Below are 8,896 nucleotides of genomic sequence, written 5' to 3' on the forward strand. Positions count from 1 at the left end.
GAGGTGAAGAAAAGACAAGGGAGATAAGAAAAGTCAAAGGAAGATAACAAAAAGAGGGGTAGGGTTGCTTAGAATTTTGCATATCTTTTTGACCCAGCTAGTTTATCTCTAGAAATCTGTCATTAGGAAATAGTAGGGATTTGTGTAAAAATATACTACAAAAAGTTCATCCTAGTGATGTTTATAATAGTGAAATATTTTAATTGTAGAATAGAATACCATGTAGCCTTTTAAAAAATAATACTGTAGACCAAGGTTCAGCAAATGAGATCCTGAGAAAAGAGAAAGGCAAATGCAGGTGCTTATTTTGCTACCTTAAATTGGAAGTCAGAAAAGCACACTTCTAAATGTATTTTTATATTTTATAATACATAATATCTTTATATTTTAAATGAATTTGAAAATTGTTTAATTGGTTCACCCAAAATACAATTACTGAAATGGCCATTAGATGGCTCCAAAGACCAGAGAATACAAAAATTAATAAGGAATTAGAAATTTTAAAATATAACTGGAAAATACTTTCACACACTTAAAACTTGCCAATTTAATAGCTTGTATTGCTTTTCCTTTTTGCATTCTCAAACTTCTTGAATTAACCTTCTTTAGCCCTTTAACCACCAGATTTATTCCTACCCTTCCCCTGAATTCTGTCAGTGATCTTTTATTGGCTGCAAATGAACCATGTCCGAACAGTTTGTAGACTATTTGCAAAATGGAATGTGCTTTTGCATAGAGGTAATAATATAAGTGGTTGTTGGTGCTGTGGGGAGCCTATGAAAACCTTAAATGGAAGAACTCGGTATAAATTGACTTTTTTAAAAAAGCAGTTTAAAAATTACTCTTTAAAAATTAATGACAGAATAAGAAATGTAAGAAAATAGAATAGTAATTCTTTTTGAAAGTTTGAAAGCCAACTTTTTTTTTTAAGCAGATTTGAGTGAAGAAAATAGAACAAAATAAATTTTTAGGAGATTCCTAAAAATTGGGTCATTTTTGTGTGCTTTAGATACTGGTTCTTTACTACATACATATAAACTTTTCTTTTGCTTGATAGAAATTTTTATTGTTTTTTTTTAGTAATAATAATTTTTAAATTAATTAATTGATTTTTTATGGCACATTGCTTAATGAAATCCAATAAGTTTCAGCTGTACATTTTAACAGTAAGGCACATATAGTAAGTTTTAATAGTAAGTTTTTGGCTTTGGACATAGGCAGAACTCAGGCTGGGACAGCTCTGGGACACCTTTAAGACTGTGTATAACAGGGCCTTGCCTGTTCTCTGAAGAGAAACATAGGTGCTATTACCAGAGGAAGAGGAGTCAGTGATGGGAACATTTCAACAACATATATCCACTTTATTAATATTACGAAGAAGCCCCCACAAGATAATTTTCCAATCAAATTTTGTGCAGAGTACTTTATTTCTTACTAACCTATGACCTTGAAATGGATACATTTGGTTCAAATATTGTTTTTCCATACAGACTATGTTCTTTAGATATTGTATTTAAATTCAGTTTTAGCTAGTTACATTAATTTACTTTGTAAATTAATTGACACTTCAAGAAAATTATGTGTTAACTATTGTGGACAAAAAAAAAGAGTTCTATGAAAAGTAACCTCACAGGGTGATCTGATCAGAAATTCACAAGTGGTCAGGTCATGGTGGGTGGTCACATCCCTGGCATACAAATTTTTTAGTAAAAAGCTTATCTTTGCCTTAACTGATCCCTGTCCATTGTTTCTGTGCATCTAAGTTAACAGACCTTTGAAATGCCCCTTTTCAGATCCTTCCTTCTAAAGTGTGACCATCCTCAAGAGAGCACATAATCTTAACTATTGTGCTTTCCCTACGATCCTTCCTTAATTTCAAATGCATAAAAGAAACTGCAAGTTATTCTCCAAAGCATTTTAGATCTTGATTCTTGACAACAACAGCGTATGTTGTCAGTTTGGGGCTCAAGTGAACACTTATAAAAATTCTCTATATGTTTGGATGTTTCATCCATCGACACTACATATGGATGGATGCTCTTTCATGATTTTAGCTACCACATGCACTTACATGATTACCAAATACCTATGTGTACATTCTATATATCTTTCTAGTTCCATGTTACCAGTTATCTCCAGCATGAGTTTACCTGACTAGCCAGTTAAAAATTAAAGTTTAACATGTTGACAATTAAAATACCTTCTTTTATCACTTGCCAACTTTTCCATTACCATTCATTGCAATAAAAGTTTAAGTAACTTCCATGTTTTCAGCAATTTGCTGGTTCTCTGGGGATTTGAAGACAAATAAGACATCAGTCTCTACCCTAAGAGAACTCAGGTCTAGTGCACTAGACTTGGCTGCAAAGTAAATTACCTGAGCAAACTTATATGGATGCCCAGGTCCGATCCTAGACAATTAAATCAGAAGAACACCTGAGCCAGAGACATGATTATTGATTCTTCACTGTCTTAGTTCAGGCTGCTATAACAAAACACCATACATAGGCCAAGTGGATTAAACAACAGACATTTATTTTTCACAGTTCTGGAGGCTGGAGAGTACAAGAGCAAGGTCTGACTAACTTGAGTCTCACTGAGGACCCTCTTCCTGGCTAGCAGATGGCTGCCATCTCACTATGTGTTCATACAAACTTGTGGAGGAGTAAAATTTTTTATCTACCTTTCTAGGTTCTTTTGACTGACAACGAGAAAATTCTGAGATGTCCTAAATTAATTAGAGGAGGCTGGATGGTGGAAGGAAGAGACGAGAGGTTTTAATTAGACCCCTCCTTCTAAGACTTAACCACCTCAAGAGAGCAGATAATCTTAACTATTTTATAATCCAATCCCCAGCTTGCTTAAAAGAAGCTGCAAACCTGTAATTCTCCAGAGCGTTTGAGATCTTGCTAACAGTTTCAGATCCCCGAATCCAGAGTGGAGGAGATGGGTGCCACCAAGCATCCAGTGTCATAATGCAGCCAGTCTCAGATAAGTCAGCAAGAGTCCCTGGGAGAAGAGCAGGGAGCCCTGAGAGAGGAGCCTGTGCTATGGAAAGCATCACAGTTCCAGTGGTGTTTGGTAAGCTCTTGCTGGCCCTTGCTCAGGTATTCTTAGGTTACTAAGAATCTTTATGGGATGCCTGAGGGAAAATTTTCCTCTAGAGTGTAAAGTGGTCCTATAGGGCTATCTACCACATTTGGCTCATCTGGAGACATGTATGTATAGGTTGATTTTCCCTAGAAGTTTGTTTGGACTCTACACATCTCAAAATTAACATGGGAAATTGGGCTTTTGAGGTGGCAAGCCCAATCAGTCAGTCTCCCATTCATACTACAATGGTCGAGATGAGGACTTTTTTGATACTTTTAAATTAATCTTTTACACAACAATTAGAAAAAGCCAGCTGTAAAATTAGACAGAATGAATAGCAAATGTATTTAATTGGTCTCTCAGAGATTCAAAGAGAGGATTTAAATAAAAGGGTCAACATATAATGTCATTTAGGTGTCAACCTAAATGGTATTAAAAATGGCTGTCCTTATTTTAAAAGCGGGAAGGTCATTTGGAACTTGACTTGTCAAGGACAGATATAAATTGTGAAAGCTTCCAAAACAAAATTTGGATCCAACTCTTGTTTTATAAACTATTGAGTATTTCTCATGACTAAAAGGTCTCTGTGTCTATGTGTATCTATATATGCTTGTTGTAAATGTGAGATAATTTTCTACCTCATCATGGTTTTATTAAAGTTAATTTAAAAGGAAGCCCTTGTAAGGATTGGGTATTCTAAAATTCTCAGAAATATGGCAACTAACCCAAATGCCTTTCAAGTTCATGTGATCTAAGGTTAACCATTTATAAATAAAAGCGAAATTATGTTTGTTAGTTTAAGTAGAACAGACATGTCTTTTGATATTGATATTGAATATAGCATTTATATTTTACCTGAGCTTTATAAAAATAAGTTCATATTAATAATTAACTTTGACATCTATGAAATCTATTTCTAGAGGTTATAAAATGAAAATTCCATGGAAACCATTGTAAAATGAGTGATAAAAAAACTTCTAGGGTATATTGCATGGGTAAATAATGGTTATAAATTAAACAAATAGTTGGGACTATGGGAAACCCAGGACAGCCCCTTGGTTCTTCCCAGCTCCCTGGCATCATCATAGTGCATTGAAGCTGAATTAGATGAAGGAACTCATGAACTAACATTGAAAGGAGACTATGGCCAAAGTTGGATAAAGTCACTTCAAGAAAATGCCAAATAGATAACTGCTTCCTTTCACAGAGAACTCCCAGGAGACAAAGACTTGAATGATCATTGGCTGCCACCTTGAGATGGTTTTGTTTTGTTCAGAAAAAAAATCAAATAAAAGACATTGTTCAGCCTTGTGGAAGGGACCTTATCAGGTGCCTAACCTCGAATGAACATCTACTCCTCTCACTGACACTTGCCTTTACCTACAATGTTCACCAAGTCTCCTCTAGGATGAAAATCCACTGACACCAGAGGTAGACAGTTATCCAAGAGATCAACAAGGCCTACATACCTACCTATGGATTGATATTGAACTCAGAATCCATATTGTTCAATTGTCTTTAACTATCCGCTAATGATATTAGTCATAGTAGTAGTTATGCTTGTCCTTTGGGTTTTCCTATATAGTCCAACTGTTTATGATTACTAAACACATATAACTGTTAATATCAATACTCTTTTCATGACTTATGTAAATGTTATACTGAAACTGAAGGGCAAATGAATCTGTGGCTCATGCTGCTTGCAGCGTTCAACCAATAGACCCACACAGGAGTTGGGCTATTTAGAATAAGTGTTTATTAGAGAATTGCAATTCTTAGAGACATAGGTGAGCTATCGCTCAAAGGCCTGGCTCTTCGAGTATCTCGGACGCACAGATTATATAGGGAAAAATCAGTTGTCATGGAAACTAAGAGTTGGTGTCATGGGTGCTACTGATTGGATAATTAAAAAAGATGAGATAAGTCATCATTGTGTCCAGTTCTGGAATCAGCCATGGCGCCATCTCATCTGGTCCCTCGACCTGGTTCTGTGGCTGGTGGGGTTATAGTTTTGCCTCGACAGATCTAGGGCTGAAACACATCCGCAGCCAAGATGTTACCCTGAGTCAAACATCCAACAGAAACCTATTGTCCTCATGATTATAGACCTGAGGCTTGGTTCATCTTATATCCTAAGGCTTAATGATTAAAGGAGAAGGCATACAGAGGATAAGGATATGTGGGAAAAAGTAAATGAGTCACAAAGCCATTATTTGGACAAAACCAGCTTGAGTTGGGCACAAACTATGTTAAAGAAATGAAGTTAGTGTGTGGTTACAAGCTATAGGGTAAGAAGAGGTGAGGCCAGGAACTTCATGAGGCCCATAATACAGGGGTCCTTGTATCAGGTCCTTACTCAATACTAGATGCCAAATATAGAAAAAATGAGACTAATGGCAAAACCTGAATCATGATAGTTCAAAGGATAGAAATGATCCAGAGTGTTTTTTCTCAATGAAGTCCACAGACCTGAGTGACTTTCATTTACCTACCTTTCTCTTTTGGGGAAACTTAGCTCACATCCCATAGTTACAGTAATGTTCCATTCTCTAATGGTCCACCATTTCCACAAGATGATGTTGATATTGAGACTTGCTAGGAATGAGCCTTCCTAGTACTGTGAGACCACACTATTTGACCAAAAGGTTGGTCATCAATGCATGTTTCAGATTGATTTATGACCAAAAGGGGAAATTGAACAAAAAAGGGTGCTGTAATAAATCCCAAATTCCTAACCAGACAGTTCATGGAGGGTAGTCATGCCACTTATAACCTCGAACATGTAACTTTTTAGTGAAAGGTTTATCTTCTTCCCCTTAAGCAAGCCCTGTCCATTGTTTCTATGCATCTCAGCTTTGAACTGCCTCTTTTCAGACCACTCCTTCTAAGATTTAACCATATTCAAGAGGGTAAATAATCTTAACTATCCTGTAATCCAATATTTTGCTTACAAGAAACTGCAAAACTGTTAGTCTCCAGAGCATCTGAGATCTTGCTACCTGGTATATGTCATCAGTTTAGCTCAAATAAACTCTTGAAAAAATTATCTACATGTTTGGACATTTCTTACATCGACAGCTTCAATATATAAATTGGTGTGGGAGGCACGAACATTCAGCTCATAACATTTACTTTCTAGGTCACCCATCGGCAATCACCAAATTAACCAATATTTCTTCAGTAAATATCTCTTAGCTGTGTCTCTTCCTTTTTCTCTACATTTATCATCCTATATTCAAAACCCTTCCTACTTTAAACTAGCAATAATAACTGTCACTATCACTTATTGAGGTTCCAGGCTAAATTTTTTTCCATATTTTATTTGTTCTAATCCTTTTTAAAACTGTGAGGAAACTCGTAGTTACAAAGCTAGCGAGAGAGAAAGATCAGACTTCAAAACCAGTGATCATCACCGCTATGCTCTACTGTCTCCATTTTCTCTTTTTTTCTAGTCCATCCTGCACTCAGTCCCCAAAATGACATTCCTCATAAACATGTAGCACTTCTTTATCTGTTCAAGATCTTATAGTATCTGCCACTGTCTGCTTAATTTATTCTTTTATTTTTCAGTATCGATTTCAAGGTCATCTTCTGATCCTTTCTCACACTAATTGTATTCTCCAAGGAAACTCCTCCAGACCAGTTCTGTTGATCTTTTATGGATGTGGGTTACTTCTCTGTAACCAGAATTTTGCACCAAACTACCAGCCTCTGAGGATAAATGGAGTAACGTTAATATACCAACTCATATGTCACTGACTCATTGGTCCTACATACCTATTAATTTAATCCCCTCCTCCCCATGCCCCCTGCCACTTCCAAATGTGTCTAGTAGGCTCCAAGGAATGTCTGACTTATATTCGGTAAATGAATTCACTCTTATCAGGTGTTGCCCCCTATGGGGCACAAAGAAACTTCCTCTACCTTCTAGGTTTTTTTGGCTGGTCTACTAATTAAATCTACATTAGACAGATTAGATGAACAAGAGAAAATAACCAAATTTAATTACATGTGTACGTGTATGGGAATCCTACATATGTGAGAGAGTCAGAGACCCCACATATATCAAAGATTCATAAACAAAAAGAGAAAATGACATATACATATATGACATTCTGAGCTAAGAATGAAGTAAAGAATCTTGAGGCTTCAGAGGGAAGATCACAGGATGTAAGAAGAGCAGATGTTCAGTAATTAGAACTTTTCCCTGGCCTGTAGATAGTTCATAAGAAGTTATTTCTGGCCATAACTCATATTATGGGCAAAGCCCCAAATTCAAATTTTTAAGGGAGAGGTAAGAATTTCCTTCACGTCTGCAGAGTCTCAAGTGCCTTCGACTCCAAATAATTCATATGCCAAAGTGGCATATCTTGGGCAAGCCTGTTCTGAATATTTTTGCCCCACTTGTACCACAGATCTTCTGATGAATGTTACCTCTGCTCTGCTGGATACCTCACCCTTTGTGGGCACCTAGGGCTGTTCCACTAAGCACTGGGGTCTCTTTTTTTAATATCTTAGTACATTTTGCATATCACAACCCTGATATGCTATAGCCTTCATTATGCCATAATGTGTGTCTCTGAATAGGATGGAGAATGTCTGTTTTCCCTTTGCATTATATTCTTTTGTTGGGAGGAGGGTTGTTGAAAATTGCACTTATGGAGTTCCAATGCTGTGCTGCCCTTTGTTGAGTTAGTTAGGCTGGGATGGAGATGCAATCTGAATGCCAGTCACTATGCTGAGGTTGGAATCATCTTTTCCCCAGAGACCTGTGCTCTGTTGTTGCTTGGGTTCTCATTGTTTGGCCCCTTCTCTAGTTAAAAGCATTATTTCTCAGAAGAATTCATTCCATGTTCCCCCCACCCCCACCCAGATACACATCATCTAACTGCCAGCCACTCCCCACACATCTGATCCCCAGGAGTAGAAACCTTCTAGGCTTAGATTCTCCACTTGCCTACTTTTGCACATCTATTTGTCCCACTTGAAATACTTTTTTACCCTATAGTGATCTTCTTTAAGACGTCTTTCCTCAAGAACCTACCAAATCTAATTATTTCTTGTGTCCTGGTTTTTGCACTATGCCAGGTGGTTTACAATGACTATTCTGTGGTAACTGTTCTCCTGTTATATATAACTTTCACACTCTTCACTTCAATCTTTATGCACACAGTTACTAAAACAGTGCTTTGATAATGCCACTAATATTCAGTGGCTCCCATTTCTATAGAAAAAAAATTCAAACTGCTTAGCTTAGCATCCACAATCTGCCCTACCTACATGCCCAATCTGGTTTCCCATACTTCCACTAGAAGAGCCACTTCTCCAGAACCGCAGTCATGCAGCAATCCCTCTCCTGGTCTTTGCTTATGTTTTCTCCTTTCCTCTCCACTGGTTAAAATTTTAACTATCCATGACATGCATACATTAAAACATTTTCTGTGTCAGAAATTAATAAATGTATATAACACAATATATGTAAAGACCTTATCAGCACCTTGTATACAGTAGGCACTCGATAAATACTAGCTGACATTATTCGTTCTCATCTTATTCTCACTGTTATTATTGCAAAAACTCTATGGTCACCTGGCTTCAAGGATGAATGACAGTCCCTGCCCTTACCAAGTTCAACTAAGAACAGAAGAGACTGAGATAGTAATAACTGATTACAATGAAATACAATAACTAAATAGGGAGGTCAGTGCTGAATTCTTCAGGGGCACAGAACAGGAAGGATAGACTTCCCTGAAGAAACAGTGAATTGGCCTTGAAGAGTGATTAGAAAAGTGATTATATATAT

The sequence above is a fragment of the Pteropus vampyrus genome, unplaced genomic scaffold (genome assembly GCF_000151845.1).
Source record: "Pteropus vampyrus isolate Shadow unplaced genomic scaffold, Pvam_2.0 Scaffold242, whole genome shotgun sequence".
NCBI lineage: Eukaryota > Metazoa > Chordata > Mammalia > Chiroptera > Pteropodidae > Pteropus > Pteropus vampyrus.